Source organism: Sus scrofa, chromosome 3 (assembly GCF_054392235.1).
Source record: "Sus scrofa isolate SSC_HxYL_T2T_F1_AM1 chromosome 3, Sscrofa_HxYL_maternal_Yorkshire_Landrace_v2.0, whole genome shotgun sequence".
NCBI classification, from domain to species: Eukaryota; Metazoa; Chordata; class Mammalia; order Artiodactyla; family Suidae; genus Sus; species Sus scrofa.
Window position 1 is genome coordinate 132627888 of NC_139385.1, and position 19683 is coordinate 132647570.

Consider the following 19683-nt stretch of genomic DNA (forward strand, 5'->3'; position numbering starts at 1 on the left):
TTGGCTTTTGAGTACTCTTAATCCAACTCCAGCAGACTTTGATAACTCCCTTGATTTTTCAAAATGAAAAATGTATGTGTATTGCTCCAGATTTAGAATCAGCAAGGTTGCTTAATTCTGCTATCTAGTGATTGTACTGTTTGGCATTCACATCAGCAGTGTATGAGACTATTTCTCCAAATCCTTACCAAGCAGAATACATTATTAAACTTTTGAATTTTTGACGTCTGATAGATGTCTTCGTAGTTTTAATATGCAGCTTTCTTATTCTGAATGACATAGAGCATATTTTCATATTAAAGGGTCATTTGCATTTCTTTTTCTGTTAAACCTATATTCATATCTCTTGCTCATTTTCCATCAGGGTTATTGGAGTTTTTCTTCTCTATATTAAACAATTATCTATTTATCATCTTTCTGTATTAGGAATACCAATCCTTGTCTGTCATGTATGTTGCAAAAATTTATCTATGTGTCTTTTGTCTTTTCCATTTTGCTTTTGATTTATTTTTGCCATAGTTAAAAAAATGTTTATCGCATTTATTAATCTTTCTTCTTTTGCTTATTTGAATGTCTTCAAGATTATAAAGAATTTAACGAGGCTTTTCCCCTAATATTTGTATGTTTTCAATTTTTACATTTAAATGCCTTATCCACTAGTAATTGTCTCGATCTGGAGTATGAGAAACAATCCAGTTTAACCTTTTTAAAAATAATCTTAATAGTCAGTTACCCCAACATGACATGTTAAACATTATTCTTTCCTCCACCGATTTGCTTATTAAATGTACTAAAATGCTAAATATACATATGCATCTGGTCCTATTTCTAGATATTTAATTCAATTTTATTGATATATTTTTCAATCCATGTAAAATATCAATTGTTTTACTCTTAGAGCATTTGTATTTTACTATACAGTAGGTTTAGCCACTTCTTATCCCATCCTATTGCTCTTCCTTTTCAGAGATATTCAAGCTACTATTGCACGTTATTATTTTTAATAATAGACTTTGTAATCAACTTGTTTAGCTTTAGGAAAAAATTGTATTTTTTTTTTTTTACTGGGATCACATTACATTTACAACATAACTTAGCAAGAATTAGAATCTTTCTTGCATTGTCTTCCTAATCAAGAACATCGTATGTCTTTCCATCTGTAAAAGTCTACTTTTATGTCCTTCAAGAGTGTTTTATAGTTTTGTTGTTTTATTCAGTAGATTTTGGTCTCTGCCCACTGGTGGGTGGAAATTGGTCCCCAATTCTCCAACTGCAGGGCCCTGGGTGTCCTGGGTCTAGTGCTTGCACTCTGGTTTGTGGGGCTGAGTCTTGGGCCCTCTGGTGGGGAGGGCCATGTCCAGGGATAGCTATGGGCTCAGGGGCTCTTAAGCCAGACTGTCTACTGGTTAGTGGTGCTGTGTCCTCACCCAGTTTGTTGCTTAGGCTAGGGTGTTTTAGTACTGGTGCCCACAGGTTGTTTGGTGGGGGTGGGTCTGGGTCTTGAGGCAAATAAGATAGAGGAAGGATTCCAAAATGGTCCTTGCCAGCATCACTGTCCATATGATAGAACAAGCTCCCAAAAATGGTTGCCTCCAGTGTCTGTGTTTCCAGGGTGAGTTCTAGTTGCCTCCTGATTCTCCAGGAGAATCTCTGAGATCAGCTGATAGGTCTGACCCAGGCTCCTTCAAATTACCGCTTCTGCCCTGTGTCATGGAGCATGTGAGATTTTGGGTATGCCCTTTAGGTGTGGAATCTCTATTTCCCACAGCCCTCTGGGTCTCCTGAAAGTAAGTCTTGTTCACTTTCAAAGCCAAATGATTTGGGGGCTCATTTTCCTGGTGCAGGGCCCTTGGGTTGGGGGGCCTAATGTGGGGCTCAGACCACTCACTTCTTGAGCAGAAACTCTGCAATGGTAATTATTCTACCTGGGGAATGGGCCTTGACTATGCCATGTTTCTGTCCTTCCTCATTGCATTTCTTCTTTACATCTTTAATTGTAAAGGATCTTTTTGATGGGTTCTGTCCTTTTTCATTGACGGTTGTTCTGTAAATAGTTGTAATTTTGGTGTGCCCGTGAAAAGGAAGTGAGCTCAAGGTATTCTTACTCCTCCATTTCTGCTGATCTCCTGACCCAACTTGATTCTTAAAAAAAAAAAAAAAATCCTTAATTTTCTTGGAGCAAAATTTTCATTCTACTTCCAGAAACAGTCCATTGGAAGATTAAGAACTTGTCTCATAGAAAGCCAGGTCTGAGGCAGGGCTTGAAGTCAGCTCGTCTAAGAGTTCACAGCTTTTTTTTACTAAGTTATTTGGCCTCCCTCTGCTAAAAGGGGTAGGTCAGAAATTGTCCTATACAGTCCTCAAGAGCCTCTTCTCCAGCTCAGAGTTTGAAAAAGAGGGAGAGTTTGGAGTCACTGTGGTTTTGGTGGGCCTGATGACACAGGTCTTGAACTTTCTGCCCAGTTCAAACACACAAAGTGGGTCTCTCTCCCTGATTATTGTGGATCTTGAAACAAGAATGACAAAAATGGAGTTCCTGTTGTGGCTCAGTGGAAACAAACTTGACGAGTATCTATGAGGACTGGGTTCAATCCCTGGCCTCCCTCAGTGTGTCAAGTGTTGCCATGAGCTGTGGTGTAGGTCACAGGCAAGGCTCAGATCCCATGTTGCTATGGCTGTGGTGTAGGCCAGCAGCAGCTACAGCTCTGATTTGACCCCAAGCCTGGAACTTCTATATGGTGTGGGTACAGCCCTAAAAAGAAAAGAAAAAAGAAAAAAGAAAAAAATGCCTGCTTATGAATAAACCACAGAACCCAAACCAGTAGCAACTCTCCAAGCCCTTTTTCAGGATCCTTGATCAGTAACTAGAATAATAGTAGTTCTGCCTGATTAATGAATCTATTTCAAAGTCATGAATAGATTTTGAGAGACCAAAGGAAAAAGGAGAATTTGTTGGAGAATGTAATTGAGACGACATGACTTCTTATTGACTTGGAGCTGGACCTGGACAGCTGTAGGTTTCGCCCCCTCCTGTGCCCTTGGAATGTATGTTGCATCTGCATTTCCCAGAGCCATTTCATGGACATTGCCTTACAAGAGGAATCTGGATGCTACATGAGCCTGAACCTGGGTAAGGCCTCTATTTAAACTTAAGATTCTGGTACATGGATTTGGGTACCTGCTATATTGCAGTGCCCAAGACAAGCTTCGTATGCAAGTTCCCTTGCTTGTTAAACCTGCCTCCTACCAATTTGGAGAGGTCTGCCTTTTTCTTCGGTCTCTCCTTGCTTTCTTGGCATGAGGGCCAGTTTGTGAACCAGTAGTACTGCAGTTCTTTCCATCTGTGCTACGAACTTCTACATGCACTGCTTTTGTGTCTCTTCCTTTATGGAAGACATCCTGATTCTGTGAATAGTTGTAGTGGCTTAAACCCAGAGGAACCTGATTTCTGTTTTTCCTTTCATTACTGCTTATTGGGCATGTAGCTTAACCTTTCTGACTCCTTAAATCTTTCCATCCTGCTGGGAGGGACAGTGAGGGAATTCGTACAGAACCTTTCTAATCTGGAGATGAAAAGTGCTATGTAAAACCCCTACCAAGTTGTCATTAATCATAACCTGGACTTGAGTCAGCTGTCAGTATTGCAAGAAGGAGCACGACGTCCACAGGGTGAAATGACAATCCCTTCATGAGCTTTAAAATGCACAGAACTTGCTGGCACTAATACTGCAGCTAGCCAAAGAGTGGAAAATCAGGGTACTAACTGCAGGGTGACAGAAGGATGTCTGTAGGCTTGGTATCAGAAACCAAATTCTTCATTAAGGAAAGGCTAATCTGAAAGAATCTGAATAACTGGAGGCTGTCATTGTGGTGGAGCTGCAGAATCTTTCTTTTCTGTATCTGGCCTCCTGAGAATCTGAATCACATTCACACAGACAGACATGTGACAGGAGAAAGCAATTCCTGCAGAGTCTGTGGGAGAGCTCCTTATATCCTGACTGTGCTCACTCAGATGCAAATTCCACCCTGTCTCTTTAAAGAGTTTTGTGCCTGGAGCATCTTAAGTGCTCAGTAAATGTTACCAATTATTATTTTATATAGAAGTGGAAAAATGCGTTCATATTGGTCACCACAGGCTTAAGGATGAAGTACATAGCATTACTTTCACAAACAGAAGCTAAATGCAAATCTGTCTCCACCTGAGCTGATAAAAAGTACCTCTAACTCTGTTCTCCCTCCCCCTCGCCCCCCGAAAAGCACTTGCAGGCTTTTGGAGCTCACCCAGTTTTATCCCTGGAAATAGGCTTGATTCTAGTGTAGACTTTGTTTTTTTGACCATTGCTTCCAGACAGAAAGTCATTACACAGCTTCTGTAGAACATTCACTCCCTGAACCTTTTTATAGAATCCACTGGGGCAAAGGTTTTCTCTGTCAAACCGGGTGATTAGAACAAGCATAGAAGAGGTTGGAAACTTCTCCAGACTGTGGCTGTACATGCACATCAGATTTTCACAGTATGTATTATTCTTTGACTTCCCCTGACTTCCTCTCCCATCAGCTGACTTATTTAGGCAGCTAAGCTTCAGCAGCTCAGATTTCCTTCTTCTTCCTGGAAGGCTCGAAGCCTCCTCAGCATAGCTCCATCTTTTTGTTATGTGGGATTGACCACCAGCTACGAAAAGAACTCTTTAGATTTCTCTAAGCCAAGAGCTGCATGCTAATCACCATCATGATGTTTTAGCTTTTCCCATCATGCTGAGTCTTTCCCTTATTCTCAGTTTAAGCTGAACTATTTTAGGGCGCCTCTAGGGTATCTTTGCCAGCAGAGTGACTACAGAGGACACTAACACTAGGTGTTGTTTTTTCAAATTTAGTTGATGTCTGGTGCTGTGGCAGGAGCTTAACACATGCTCTCTCGTTTAAAACATAAGCCAACCTTGAAATTCAGGGAGATTAAGTAACTTTCCCACCATCACACAGCCAGGAGGTTACCAGGATTCACACCTAGGATTGTACATCCCATGTTTTTCTTAATTATGCTGGATGCCATTAGTAATGTCGGTAATAACACCACTAGGAATCCTCAGGCTATGAAGTTGGTCATGTTTTCCCCTTTGTGTTAGGCAGTGTGTATACTTTAAGCATCCCAAGATTTGAAAACAAACCAACAAACAAATGCTTAAGAATGCAGATTATTTTGATGCCTGTGGATGCCGCTTTTGCCATTTAACAATTTTATTTTAATCATATTACTTAGCTACAAATGCCAGCAGGTTCAAATATTTCCCCTTGCTGGGGCTATAATTTCTGGAGGGTGTTCTTTGCAATGGACTTGAACTTGATGCCATTAAACAGCAATTATCATTATCTCCTGCTTCTGCAGCATCATATTTAATAGGGCTTCATAGCAATTGTCATAATGATATGAAATGGGGTTTTAGTTTTAGATTAATTCCCAAAAGAAAGTATGTGATTTTTAAAATACACTAAAGAGTGTTTAATAACAATGTTCTCATATCCAGTGAGCAGACAATGCTGATTTTACAGAGACAGTGCAGCAGTAAAGAAAACACAACTGCAGAACAGGAAGCTTAGGTTGCAGAGAAAGAGCTATAGCATTATGTACTTGAAGGGTGCTTTGTACTTTCCACAGAGTGCTGAACAGTAAGTTTAATGGTTTCATATCTAAGCAACAAATCAGCACTTAAAACCCAAGCCTGGAAAATGAGCAGGAATCTAGTTTTTCTGTGTGATTCTGGTGTGAACAAGGGTACTTCCCCCGATGTTGGTGTCGATTTCACGCCCTGTGATGATCCAATTTCCTACTGAAATGTCTGAAAATTCATGAATGAGGAGGGCTCATGTTCTCATGGTCTTTCTCCAAGCTTAGCAGTAAGTTGGGAACTATTTCTTAAAAGAAAATTGCTTACTTGTTGTAGAGGATATGATTATTTGCCCAAACTGAAGGGACTTCGGTCTAATAGATGTTCTGAGTTTTAAGGACATATATCAGATCCATCTGCCCTGAAGTCGGAACCAGCTTGGTTATCTTCTCTTGCCCTAAGTCCCATTGAGAGTGGCCGTCTTACTTAGTAAAATGATTCAAGTAGAACACCTGCATGTGGTGTGACTTGCCTTTTTACCTAACAATGTTGACTAAACACTACCCTTTTTTTCTTAAACAACTTGCAGCTCTATGTTCCATCAATATAATATGTTTCTTTCTTTTTTATTTAATTTTTATTAAAGTATAGTTGATGTACAATATTATATGAAACAGGTTACAATATAGTTGTTCACAATTTTTAAAGGTTATACTCCACTTATAGTTATTATAAAATATTGACTATATTCCCCATGTTGTATGATGTATCCTTGTAGCTCATTTTATACATAATAGATTGTACCTCTTAATCACCTATGCCTATATTGCTCTCCTCCCTTTTTTCTCCCCACTGGTGACTACTAGTTTGTTCTTTATATCTGTGAGTCTTTCTTTTTTGTTATATTCACTACTTTGTTGTATTTTTTAGATTCTATATATGTGATATCATGCAATATTTGTTTTTCTCTCTCTGACTTATTTTACTAAGCATACCTTCCAGTTTCATTCATGTTGTTGCAAATTGCAAAATTTTCTTATTTTTATGGCTGAGTAGTATTCCATTGTGTGTGTGTGTATGCTTCTTTATTTATTGATAGACACTTAGGTTGCTTCCATATTTTGGCTATTGGAAATAATGCTACTATTAATATTGGGGCGCATAGGGCTTTCATTTTTTTCAGATATATACCCAGAAGTGGAATTGCTGGATAATATGGTAGTTTTATGTTTAGTTTTTTGAGGCACCTTCATACTGTTTTCTGCAGTGACTGCACCAATTTACTTTCCATCAACAGTGTATAGAGGTTTCCTTTTCTTTACATCCTGGCCAACATTTGTTATTTGTGGTCTTTTTGATGACAGCCGTTCTGATAGCTAAGAGGTGATACCTCTTTGTGGTTTTGATTTGCATTTTTCTCTAATGGTTAGTGATGCTGAACATCTTTTCATTTGCCTATTGGCCATCCTTCTTTGGAAAAATGGGCAGAAGAACTGAATAGACATTTTTTCCAAAGAGGTGATATAATGTCTTTAATGGGATGAATCATCATGATATACTATAGAAATGTGAGAGGTTCTAGGAAAGTAATGACACAGAACTGGGGAGTTGACAGAACAGTGCTGTCATTCTTATCACTCCTGGGACACTAAAGCTGGGACACTTTAGTCCTACCAAGTGAAAGGAAACTACTTTTAGTGGTTTTTTTGTTTTGTTTTGTTTATGGGAATGGATAAAAATGCATTTTCTCTATCAATAACTGAAAACTAGGAGCAGATAACTCCAGTAAGGAAACCAATATGGCAGGCAGCTGTGATAGGCATTATCACCAATTTTCTGTATCCATCAATGCTTTGCACTGGCCAAACGAGTTGAATGGGAGATCTGCTAAGAAGCATCCCTTATGCATCTTTCAAGTATTTCATGGTGGTATTTCTATGCTTACCCAAAGGATAATATTTCTTTTGAATTATATTTTGGTTGAGATGGGGATAATGTCAATGTTTTCATTTCAGCCTTCAAATCATAGTGTAGTTCTTTCTCCGTAGGTCAAGAGCCATATGAGGATTCTGCAAGTTGGAATAAGTATTGGGAATTCCAGAAATTATGGAGAATATTTACTCCAAAGATACACTTATGAATAGAGATATTAACCATGAAATGATCCCAATAAAATTCTATTTGGGTAAAGGATAAAGAGAAAATAATCTATAGTTTTCACAAATATATTGTATTAATATTTACTATGTTATCATACTGGATCATTTTGATGATTAAAGATAATAGATGAGAAAGAGCTTTTTAAATATCACTTCTCTCTCTCACCACAATATTATAAATCTCTTGAAGACAAGAATCAGGATTTATGTATCCCTGCGCTGCCAAATGTGTTTGGTATATAGCTTGGCTAATAGAATAGGAAATCAGTGAATGTATGTTGAATTGAATTGGATAGACTATACTTTACATTGCATATCCAGATTCCTCTTCACATCAGAGAGTTGTAATCATGATATGAATGTACTGGAACAAAGGGAACTAGATAATCTTGAGAAATACTTCTGTCAAAATTTGACATGTTCTTTAATATATAGAAAAAGGGCAAGTTAGTGGAAAAAACATAAACAATGGGGAGTAGAAAAAGCCCGGAATTTAATTGCTCTAGTGGTTGTTATTTTACTAGACATCAGGAGATGTTAAATTCTGCACACCTAACACAGATGTGAATTTCAGTGAGGATGTTCCAGAGTGCATAAGGCTGTCAGAGCTGTAAGGGGCTTTAGAGCACAATATCTTCCCTCTACAGTGAGGAAAGCTGAGGCCATGCAGTCACAGCTACTTAATGGGAGAGTTTCAGTCCATTCGGTCCAAGATAATAGAGCTGGGAAGGGGCCAAGATTATTACCTCTGTGACTCTGAAACATCAGAGTCCATCCAAACCTTAGTTTCCTCAGTTGCTAAGTTGTTGTAAGGAGGTGATAAAGTACTCAGTGTCTAACAAGGTGTCTGGCATGGTAGATGACAAATTGCAGATGAGGTTGTTATTGATAAACCGCTGCAGGAGAGACCTCCACTACATTCACTGGAATTATCAGGATTTAAGGTTTTTCTGCTTCTAGGAGTTCCCATCATGGCTCAGCAGTAACGAATCTGACTAGCATCCATGAGGACACAGGTTTTGATTCCTGGCCTCATTCATTGGGTTAAGGATTCAGTGTTGCCGTGAGCTGTGGTGTAGGTTGCAGACACAGCTCAGATCTGTCGATGCTGTGGCTGCGGTGTAGGCCAGCAGCTGTAGCTCCGATTCAACCCCTAGCCTGGGAACCTCCATATGCCGTGGGTGTGGCCCTAAAAAGACTAAAAAGAAAAAAAAAAAGATTTGTTCTTCTAAAAGTTTGGTCAAATACTCAAATATTGCTCTCTGGAATCTCCTTACCAGCTCCTGCAAACTTCCTTTCTTCTCTTGATGTTCTGATCTGACAATACCATTGAAGGATTATAACTTTCTCTTTTATTCAGTTTTCACTGCCCTAACCATATCCCCTTGGTCAACCCCATAGATATCTTTTAGTGATAGTTTGTTTCCTGCATTTCTCCATCTGAGGGTATGCTCTTGGACCATGTTAGGCCTTCATTAGAAGGAGAATTCTGAGGAATTTATGTCCCGGGAATGACTCTCTGGCTAAAGAGAGTCAGGCGTTGGTGGACAAATATCACAACTTCCTTACCTCTCAGTGGGACAATTCTGAGATGTGCTCCACATTCTCATAGAAGTTCCCCAGTTCCCCATTATATCCATTAACGCACATTAATTGGCTTTCCTCCCATTTGTAAGTCACTTATTCATCCCTCACAATAATAGGTTAGGTTACTTCCCAAATATACTTCTCGTACTTCAATTCTTGCCTCAGAATCTACTTTTAGGACAATGCAAACAAAATGCTAATCCTGACTGATTATCCCACTTTGATCTTGTTCCTTAACATCTAGTAGAAATGATCAGTGTTATCTGTAATACAACTGTTATACCTGTTTTCCTTCAAAAGATCATGTTATCCCCAAGCTCAGAAGGTACTTCTATATTACCTGTATGTATGTTACAGTGTTTCAGAACAGGCACTGAAATGATGAAATTACTTCTTAGTAAGATCACTCTGGAGGCAAGGAAGGTTTTTGCACTGTTTAAAGCGACTCATGGAAAAGAGGTCAGTTATGACTCTTCTGCATTCCTGAAAGAATCCTGATGAAAGATGAGGACCTGAACGAGGGCCTTGGCTGTCGACATGTAGATTAGGGAGCAGTAGATATAAGAGAAATCCAAGGAGTTGAACCAATAGGTTTTGGTAATAATGCCTTGCCTCTTCTTTACTCTTTGTTCTGAAGTCATTGAGGTTCTACTTTACAGAACCAAGCCCCTGTCTTAGGAGATGGAGGACGCTCAAAATTCTAGAGTTGTAATTATTTGCAGTGGCATTGAGTCCCAGTACTCAACGAAGCAGTGCCATACAGAAGAAAGAGTTGTGGCTGATATAGCTTTTCATATGAAGAAGCTGAAAACAAGTCAGGGGAAGTGGCATGTTCAAACTCATGCATCTTGGGCTGGGAGCTGAGGCTGGGCTTCTGTCACTGGCTCCTGGTGCTTTGCTCTGCTCAGGGCTCTGTGTCAGTGGATGGTCACATCAATGCTGATCCTTTGGGAGAGCTTAGATCTTCAAGCCTGATTTCTCTTATGTTTGAATTGTGTTTACTGAAATATTGGTAGTTGTGGTGTGCTATTTCTTCCAGACTTATTATTATTAATTTAAAATTATCTTATGAAACATTTCTTGGGTGTTACACTCTATGCTGATTCATTGATCATATCATATAAACCTATTCTTGCTTGTGCTTTTTAATTTTTTCCAAGAGGAATACTTTATGTTCTTTGACTCCTATAACTACCTAGAAATGAAAGAACAGATATTCTCCCCATTTTACACCTCTGAAGACTGAGTAACAGAGAGCACATATTATTGGAAAAATATATATGAAAGTACTAAGAATATGAGGAGGGTTTTCTAAAGTGTTATTTTCCCTGGGCAGCCTTTTATTTCTCTCCTTGTCTATTTATATGCATTGCATTTCATGATAAGAATTCTGGAGTGACACTGCCTCAATTTGAATTCAGATTCTGCCACTTGTCTTGGGCAAATTTCTTAGCTTCCCTGTGACTCATTTCTCTTATCTGAGAATTAGATGAGGATTAAATATATTAATATTATTCAAAGCACCCAAAAGAGTGCTTTATTGTCATTCCATCTATAGTTATTGAAGAAGCAGTAACCAGCAAGGTCAAAATCTTACAACCCACATGCAGATGCAGGATATTTGAAATAGTCCACCTTAAAAATGTACTTGCTAGGGAGTTCCCGTTGTGGCGCAGTGGTTGACGAATCCGACTAGGAACCATGGGGTGGTGGGTTCAATCCCTGGCCTTGCTCAGTGGGTTGAGGATCTGGCGTTGCCGTGAGCTGTGGTGTAGGTTCCAGACGCGGCTCGGATCCCGTGTTGCTGTGGCTCTGGCGTAGGCCGGTGGCTGCAGCTCCAATTAGACCCCTAGCCTGGGAACCTCCATATGCCGCAGGAAGCGACCCTAGAAAAAAGGCAAAAAGACAAAAAAAAAAAAAAATGTACTTTCTAGAGTCCTGTCCCCCATTGTGCTCTTCAGTGAGTGGCTCACTCACTTACGTTTTGGTTTAAAGTTGGGGTGGGTTTGTGTGCCAAGTTTCTCCTTTAGCATTCAGAGAGCCCTTTGCATTTTAAGCACTGACAAATTGCTGTACTCTTTTAAAGTGATTTAGCCAACCCATTCCCCCCAGTGCTGACAAAGCATCACTGCCCAGTCACTTCCCAACAGTGCTGCCATTTTCTACCATTTTACAAAAACAGAGAGCTTAGCGGGAGCAGTGTACAATTATTTTCAGGAACGAGATGGCTGTCTTCGAATCTGAGGGCCCACATTCATGGATAATATATGTCTCTCTCCTATCTCTGCCTCTCTCTTTCATATAACGTATTGAGGATGTTGCATATAGAGTAAAATGGTTGTGAATTGAAATATTACCTGTCAATGTGAAATCTATATGGATATTTCAAGTGTCATTTATTGATGAAGACGCAGAGATGAACTGATTGAAACTATTTTGCACAGTTGATTCTTTGATGGTGAGAAATCAATAGCAGAAGTATGCAGTATTCTTAGTTAAATTTTTTTTTTTGGTCTTTTTGCCATTTCTAGGGCCACTCCCATGGCATATGGAGGTTCCCAGGCTAGGGGTCTAATTGGAGCTGTAGCCACCGGCCTACACCAGAGCCACAGCAACACGGGATCCAAGCTGCGTCTGCAACCTACACCACAGCTCACGGCAATGCCGGATCCTTAACCCACTGAGGAAGGCCAGGGATCGAACCCGCAACCTCATGCTTCCTAGTTGGATTCGCTAACCACTGAGCCATGACGGGATCTCCAGTTAAATATATTTTTAACCTTGAGGTATTTTTTGGTATGTATCACATTGGTAAAGTTATAACTCTCTTAATTTTTCATAAAAAAATAGAGAGTGCATCTACAAAGTTGCATTTGGAGGGTGACAGACTTTATATCAATGCAAATGATTTCATTATGGTAGAGATAGGATTTGTCCTATTTTTATGAACCCATTACATTTTTGTTTAAGGATTTGGATTTTTTTTTGTTTGTTTAGAATCATATTTTTTACTAAATTTATTTGATGTTACTTTGAGGAATATTTCTTCTTTTGATATTATGATGGAATCCTTTTGCTTTAAGCTCAATAACTGCTATTTATGTTGTTAGTGGAAAATATGACCTTGGAGGCTTCTAGAATTTCTCTTACTGCAAGCATCTCCTATTAAAAGACTGAATTGTTGGTCTCATAGGATGAAAGAACTTTCACCCTTGTTGTGAGCTATAGTTTAATATCCATCTCATAAAAACTGCTGAAAATCAATCTTCAATTTGCAAATGCCTTGGATTTGAGGCATTGGTTTGTGAGGAATTTGTATCGTTTTTGGCAGTTTTCTTTTATACAATAATGGTAAATCAATATCAGTTGTAGTGTTATTTTTCTTTTTCTTTAAAAATATTGGAGTATAAAATTGGTTGTCGAGTCTTGAGGTTTAGTCCTGAGTTTGCCTTTAACTCACTTTAGTAAATTAACTTCTGTGTGCCTTGGTGTCTTTATCTATAAAATGAAGAAGAGGAAGGGTTCAGACTAGAACATCTTAAAGATTCCTTTTCTGTTTTGCACTCTGATCTTAAACATGGTATATTTTGGACTATATTTGGTAGACTCCGGCTATTAGGATGATGATGGATTGCCTGAAGTTAGAAAAGGTGATGAATTAAAGGAAATGCCTCAGGCCAGATGGGAGCTGATAAACTAAATAGTTCATAAAGGAAAGTCCTCATATAGTCTACTCAGAGTTCTACACGTGAGCCAGAATGGCTTGGCAAAATTAGGCCAAGTACAGTAACATGTCACTAACGGGACTAGGGTGGTGGGGAGGTGGGAGCAAATTCCCAGAAGGGACAGTGCAGGGAAAAATCACAATCAGTAGGTCATATTCAGGGCCAGGTGATACAGAAGTACAGTTCTGGATAAGTGGACACAGAAAGAGGAAGAGTTAGTCACATGGGGGTGAGCTGGAGCAGCATGAGATAGAAGATAGGAAATCCTGCAACTGGGAATCTGTAGGGTTGTCTCATGCTCATCCCTGTCATACTAACACAGGGTCTGCTGGGTAGAAAAATATTAATTCTAAGCTTTACCAACTTTATGTATCAGTGTGTCTAAAAGCAATCATGTCTTCTTAGGGGTTATAATTAGGAGGGAGAAAGGGTAATCAGAAGTACCATGCTGTCTCTCCTTCTGCAAGACCTTATTAGTGCTTTAAAATTCTTTTTTCCCATATTTCTACAGGCAGAGAGTATCAGAGAAATGATGGAGGAGGAGAAGTACTTATGGAAGGAGATTTTTTTTTTTTAAATTGAAAGGACCTGTTTTAGCTGGGATAGGAAAGATGTTTCCTTGGTTACAGATCTTTATACGTGGTAGAATTATGGTGAAAAGACTTTGAGGAAAATTACTTGATTGCTGGGAGGTATCAGAGTTTTTCAACAAATATGTCATTGAATAGAAATGGATTTAGCACCTGCTACATGCAAAGCTTTGAACAGAGTGCTCTGGGGGATAAGATAAATTATACTCCTTTGTTCCCACCTCTGAGGAGTTCATACTAATGATAAAGAGACAAAGCACACAAAGCAGCGATTAAATGATAAAGTAAGGCTTAAATATCCTACAGGATTCCCCTCTTACCTCTGAGTTCTGGTCCAGTTGAGAAATATACCAAGCTTGTAGGACAATACAGTGTATTTATTTCTGTAGATAAAAGTTAGACTGAGGTGCGCATAGTTTAGTATAAATTCCAGTAGGTGACCTGACACTGAAGTCCAGAGTTAGAGAGACTCACACTCTTAGCTACACAATGCCTCTTTCCCCAGGGAACAGAGAGGAACCACTCTTTGTAGGAGAGCTTATTTGCAAGAAGAAAAGAAGGAACTGAATCTATAATTATGAGTTTATTCTTCACTACTTTCCCCTGAAAAGAAGTGAATAAGGGTTAGAGAGATGTCAATAATTAAGTTCCTTTTTTGGGAAAGATTCACCCTGAGTGGAGAAGCATTTCCCTTAACAAAGGATAGCAGTATAGGAAGTATATGCAAAGTGTCAAAGAAAGGTCTAGACTTTAGGTGCTAGAGATAGAAAAGATTCTTGGGCCAGTGTGCTGGGAGGATTTTAAGAGAGGGAAATGATTTGAGCTAGATTTTGTTTTTTTTAAAAATAAATTTGGAGTTCTTTTGTGGCTCAGTGGTTAACAAACCTGACTAGTATCTATGAGGACACTGGTTCCATCCCTGGCCTTGCTCAGTGGGTTAAGGATCTGGCATTGCTGTGAGCTATGGTGTAGGTTGCAGCTTGGTTCCCGCATTGCTGTAGCTGTTGTCTAGGCCGGCAGGTACAGCTTGGATTTGACCCCTAGCCTGGGAACTTCCATATGCTGCGGGTGTGGCCCTAAAGAAAAAAATTTTTTTTGGTGTATAGGTGACTTACAATATTGTGTTAGTTTCAGGTGTACAGCTAAGTGAATCAGCCATACATATGCATATATATACATTGATGATAACTTTTTTTTTTTTTAATGGCCACGCTCATGGCATATGAAAGTTCCTGGGCCAGAGATTGAATCCAAGCCACAGCTGAGACCTATGTACCACAGCTAGCTCCTTTAACCCGCTGCACTGGGCTAGGGATCAAACCCACACCTCTGCAGATACCGAAGCCACTATAGTAAGATTCTTAACCCACTTGACCACAGTGAGAACTCCACTGATCATAACTTTTATTTTGCCTGGAGAAGAGCCTACTGGTGGGAGTGGTGGCAATGATGTGGGCAAAGGAAATAGGACATGCTCAGGAGATGTTGGAGTTCCCATCATGGCTCAATGGTTAACGAATCCGACTAGGAACCATGAAGTTGAGGGTTCGATCCCTGGCCTTCCTCAGTGGGTTAAGGATCCGGCATTGCTGTGAGCTGTGGTGTAGGTTGCAGACGCGGCTCGGATCCCACATTGCTGTGGCTCTGGCATAGGCCATCGTCTACAGATCCGATTAGACCCCTAGGTTGGGAACCTCCATATGCGTGGGTGCGGCCCTAGAAAAGGCAAAAAAAAAAAAAAAAAAAAAAAAAAAAGAAAGAGATGTTGTTGAAGGGAGAAAATGCAGGGGAGGAGAAAAGAAGGCACATGAACTGAAAGGCAGGAATCTATATTCTCATTCTTTTTTGGTGACCTAAATGTGTCAGTTAATCTATCAGTTTCTTCATGTACATAATGAGGGAGCTTGGATAGTTAGACTTCTCCAGGCTTTGTTTAGTTATCTTGGACTATCCTGCTAGGAGGCGCTATTAAGATTGTCAAATAGGAGTTCCCGTCGTGGCTCAGTGGTTAATGAATCTGACTGGGAACCATGAAGTTGTGGGTTCGATCCTTGCCCTTGCTCAGTGGGTTAACGATCCAGTGTTGTTGTGAGCTGTGGTGTAGGTTGCAGACGCGGCTCGGATCCTGCATTGCTGTGGCTCTGGCTTAGGCCGGTGGCTATAGCACCGATTGGACCCCTAGCCTGGGAACCTCCATATGCCGCGGGAGCCGCCCAAGAAATGGCAAAAAGACAAAAAAAAAAAAAAAAAAGATTGTCAAATAGAACCAGAAAAGTAAAGACCAGAAACTGTTATTTGGCAATATTTCTATACCCCTGAGAGATATAGGGTTAGAGAAGGTTTTCAGAGGTCTCTGAGAATGAGGCTGTGTTATTTCACTGGGAGCTGGTGACATCTATGGTGGGGAATTTCCTCCAAAGCATGTTCTGTAGACTGTAAAGAGTAAGGAAGCTCAGTTCAATGTCCAGATTCAGGTAAGGAGCACCCAGTGCAGAGCCTGGCCCATACCTGAAAAGTTGTGGCTGAGAGCTAGGAGGGACACTAGTGGAAACCAGCCTTATTTTGTCTCCTTCACCTCTTCCCAGGCCTGCCCACTCTAATAGGGAGTTATGTTGGATGAAGAAGAGAATTTTCTCTGGCATCCTCATGTTATGTTCTAAGAACATCCTTTGGATCTCTTGGTCTTTCCAAATACACAAATGTACTAGACTTTCACATATTTAAGGTAGGGACTGAGCTCAATATCCTTCTGTAGTCTTCTGAACGATTGGCTTTTTTTTTTCTTTTTGCAGTTGCAAAATTTTGCTAATTTATGTGCAGGAATAGATTCTAAAACCAAATAAAGAAGGGCTTTGACTTTTTGTCAGGTTGAAAATTTTATTTATGCATGTAATTACAAAAACTGTATGTGATTTGTTTGTGGTATGTTTTTTCCTAAATCTTTCATCTATTTTTATCAAAATACAGGCTTAGGAGTAACCCATTAATGGGATTGCAATCTCAATTACTTTTTGGACTTTTTTAAATTTTAAAAATTTTTATTGAAGTATCATTGATGTATAATTTAATATAGATTACAGGTGCACAATGTAATGATTCATAATTTTTAAAGTTTATTCTCCATTCATAGTTGTTAGAAAATATTTGTTATATTCCCTGTGTTGTACTATATACCTTGTAGCTTATTTTATACCTAACAGTTTGTACCTTTTTTTTTTTTTGTCTTTTTTTTGTCTTTTTGTCTGTTGTTGTTGTTGTTGTTGTTGCTATTTCTTGGGCCGCTCCCGCGGCATATGGAGGTTCCCAGGCTAGGGGTTGAATCGGAGCTGTAGCCACCGGCCTACGCCAGAGCCACAGCAACGCGGGATCCGAGCCGCGTCTGCAACCTACACCACAGCTCATGGCAACGCCGGATCGTTAACCCACTGAGCAAGGGCAGGGACCGAACCCGCAACCTCATGGTTCCTAGTCGGATTCGTTAACCACTGCGCCACGACGGGAACTCCAGTTTGTACCTCTTAATCCCCTAGTCATATACTGCCCCTTACCTCTTCCCTCTCCCCACCTGACCAACCACAAGTTTGTTCTCTCTATCTGTGAATCTACTTCTTCTTTTGTTATATACACTAGTTTGTTGTATTTTTTAGATTTCACATATAAGTGATATCATACAATATTTGTCTTTCTCTGACTTTTTTTCTTAGCATGATGCTCTCCAAGTCCATCCATATTGCAACAAATGGAAAAATTTCCTTATTTTTAATGGCTGTGTAGTATTTCATTATATATATACACACATATATCACACCTTTATTCATTCTTCTGTTAATGGACCCTTAGGTTGCTTCCTTATCTTGGCTATTGGAAATAATGCTGCTATGAATATTGGGGTGCATGTATTTAAACTAATGTTTTTGTTTTTTTCCAATATCTATCCAGGAGTGAAACTGTTGGGGCATACATTTGTTCCATTTTTAGTTTTTGAGGAACTTACATACTGGTTCCAGCAGTGCCTGCACTAATTTACATTCTCATCAACAGTGTATAAGGTGAACCATTAGCCATTTATTATTTTAGTGTACATAGGTGAGATTATTACACGTGTTAAAGGAGCTGCCTTTTTTCTAAGATTAACGAATGCATTTTTATTCCAAATGGGTCTCATCCTAAAGAAGGGAAAAATGGGAATAGGTGAGGGGAAACCAATCCACAAAATAATTATTTTCAAACATCATGAAATTAATACTATGTGCATAGTCCATGGTACTTTTAATATGAATTGATGTCTAATTTATCTCAATTGCAAACAAATAATAGTGCCTTACTAATATACAGCATTGAGTGCTCTGATAGAGCTGCCCTCACAGTTTGTCATCCATTCTTTTTATTTGTTCATTGTCAAATATTTAGTGAACCCCATTTAGTACTAACACCAATGTTAGGTGCTGAGGATACCATGGGGAGCAAAACAGTTGGAATTTCAGCATTTTTAGAGTAGGCTTAGGATAGAGTAGAGGTTGAGGTGGGGGGGAAATGTGAGCAAATCTTGCAAACACATAGTTACAAACCGTGAGACTTGCTATAAAGGAAAAGTACAGGTGCTTCAGCAATTTGTAATCAAGCCAACAATACATTTCCAAGGCCTGGGCATGTCCATAGCTGTGCACTCTGGCTTCCAACCTCCACTGTGACAGAGCACAACTTAAACCTTGATCCCTCTTTCAGAATATCCTGCCTTAGCTCTCCCTCTACTGTCTGGTGAACTCCTGTCATCCCTACAGTTCCAGCTAAAATGTCAGTGTCCTGTTAGATGGCATGTTGGGGCCATATCAAGCCTTGAGTGAGGGCACCCCCACCAGCCTGGTTTATTTTCAACTCTTCCTTTAATAGCCATGTTACCTTAGTGTAGGCCATGAGTTGGCTCTGGACTGGCCTCTTACTCTGCTCCTCTTCACACAGGCATCTTTGTAGTCCATATCCTGTTCATATGAGTGCTGTATTAGGTTATTTAAGCGTAAATTAAAAATAAGGGATGTGATTGCCTCAGGTCACTTAGGTCTGGAATTAGATGTCTCAGAGTCCTTCTTCTTGGCACTTAGGTTCTTCTGCGAATTTTCACCAAGGACTCAGCAGTGGGGGCTGGGCCCCTAGTGTTGTGAGCTTCTGCACGCCCCAAATTGTCATTTTAGTTCTGGTTTACATCTAACTCTTATTCTGACCTCTCTGTGCTAAAACTGGGTTTGTAGTTATAATGGGTATCCAATAAATAGACTTAGAAGGAAAATAAAAGAAAGCAAAAGAAAAAAAAGTTTAGGTAGTCCAGAAATGACTTCAGGAGGAAAGGAAATCACATTTGAAGAAAAGCTCATAAGTGGCAGGAGCTATGTTGACCTAAGTAACAGGGCCTTCCGTCCTCTAACGAGGGGAAAATGGGATCCTAATCCCAGTACCCAAAGCCCTGGGAGGGGGTTCCCAGCATGGACAGACTCTAACTTGCAGACCCGGCCTGGAGTCCCTTTCTCATGGTCTAGAGACTAATGTCCTGTGCAAAGGGATTGGGCTTGACAAGATCGTCCTTCTTAGGGTGTAGGGTACGGGTAGGGGAAGGGAGGTGTGGGTCACTCAGGATCGTACCTGGCAAATGTGGACACTCTTCAATGAGAACCAGTTTTACTCAGGGGGAGAGGGGCACCAAGGTATCCTAAAGCAGGAAATGACTTGGGATATGGAGTGGAAAAAGGGGAAAGGTGGGTTTTTAGAGATAGATAGTTTATAAATTGGCCTCCTACAGCTGAGCTCCAGCTCTCCTTTCCTAGGTTTTATTTTTCCCTGGGATTTCAGATATAGCTTAGCTACATGGGATATGTGGTTTCAGTTCTCCCTGTGAGGGAGTAACCAAATGAACAACTGGCCAACTGGCTTGGAGACTTGGAAACCCCCCACCCCCACCCTGACTTCCCTTTTGCCTCTGTGTCTCTGATTACCATTGTTGGTGCTGCATCATAAAGGGCTCAGGTCG

The 19683-nt window shown here is 39.9% G+C and overlaps 1 protein-coding gene across 4 annotated transcripts in view; it reads left to right on the forward strand.

The window, feature by feature from the left end:
* LOC146404944 (uncharacterized) overlaps positions 1-19683 on the forward strand; it is a 488622-nt gene that overhangs the window by 12992 nt on the left and 455947 nt on the right. The window contains exon 1 of one of the 4 annotated variants that reach the window (XR_014839803.1): positions 4431-4514. The exons of the other annotated variants lie outside the window; for them this stretch is intronic. The gene's annotated coding sequence lies outside the window, so the exon portion shown is untranslated. Of the gene's footprint in view, positions 1-4430; positions 4515-19683 lie in introns of those variants that run through there. 4 annotated transcript variants of the gene reach the window in all.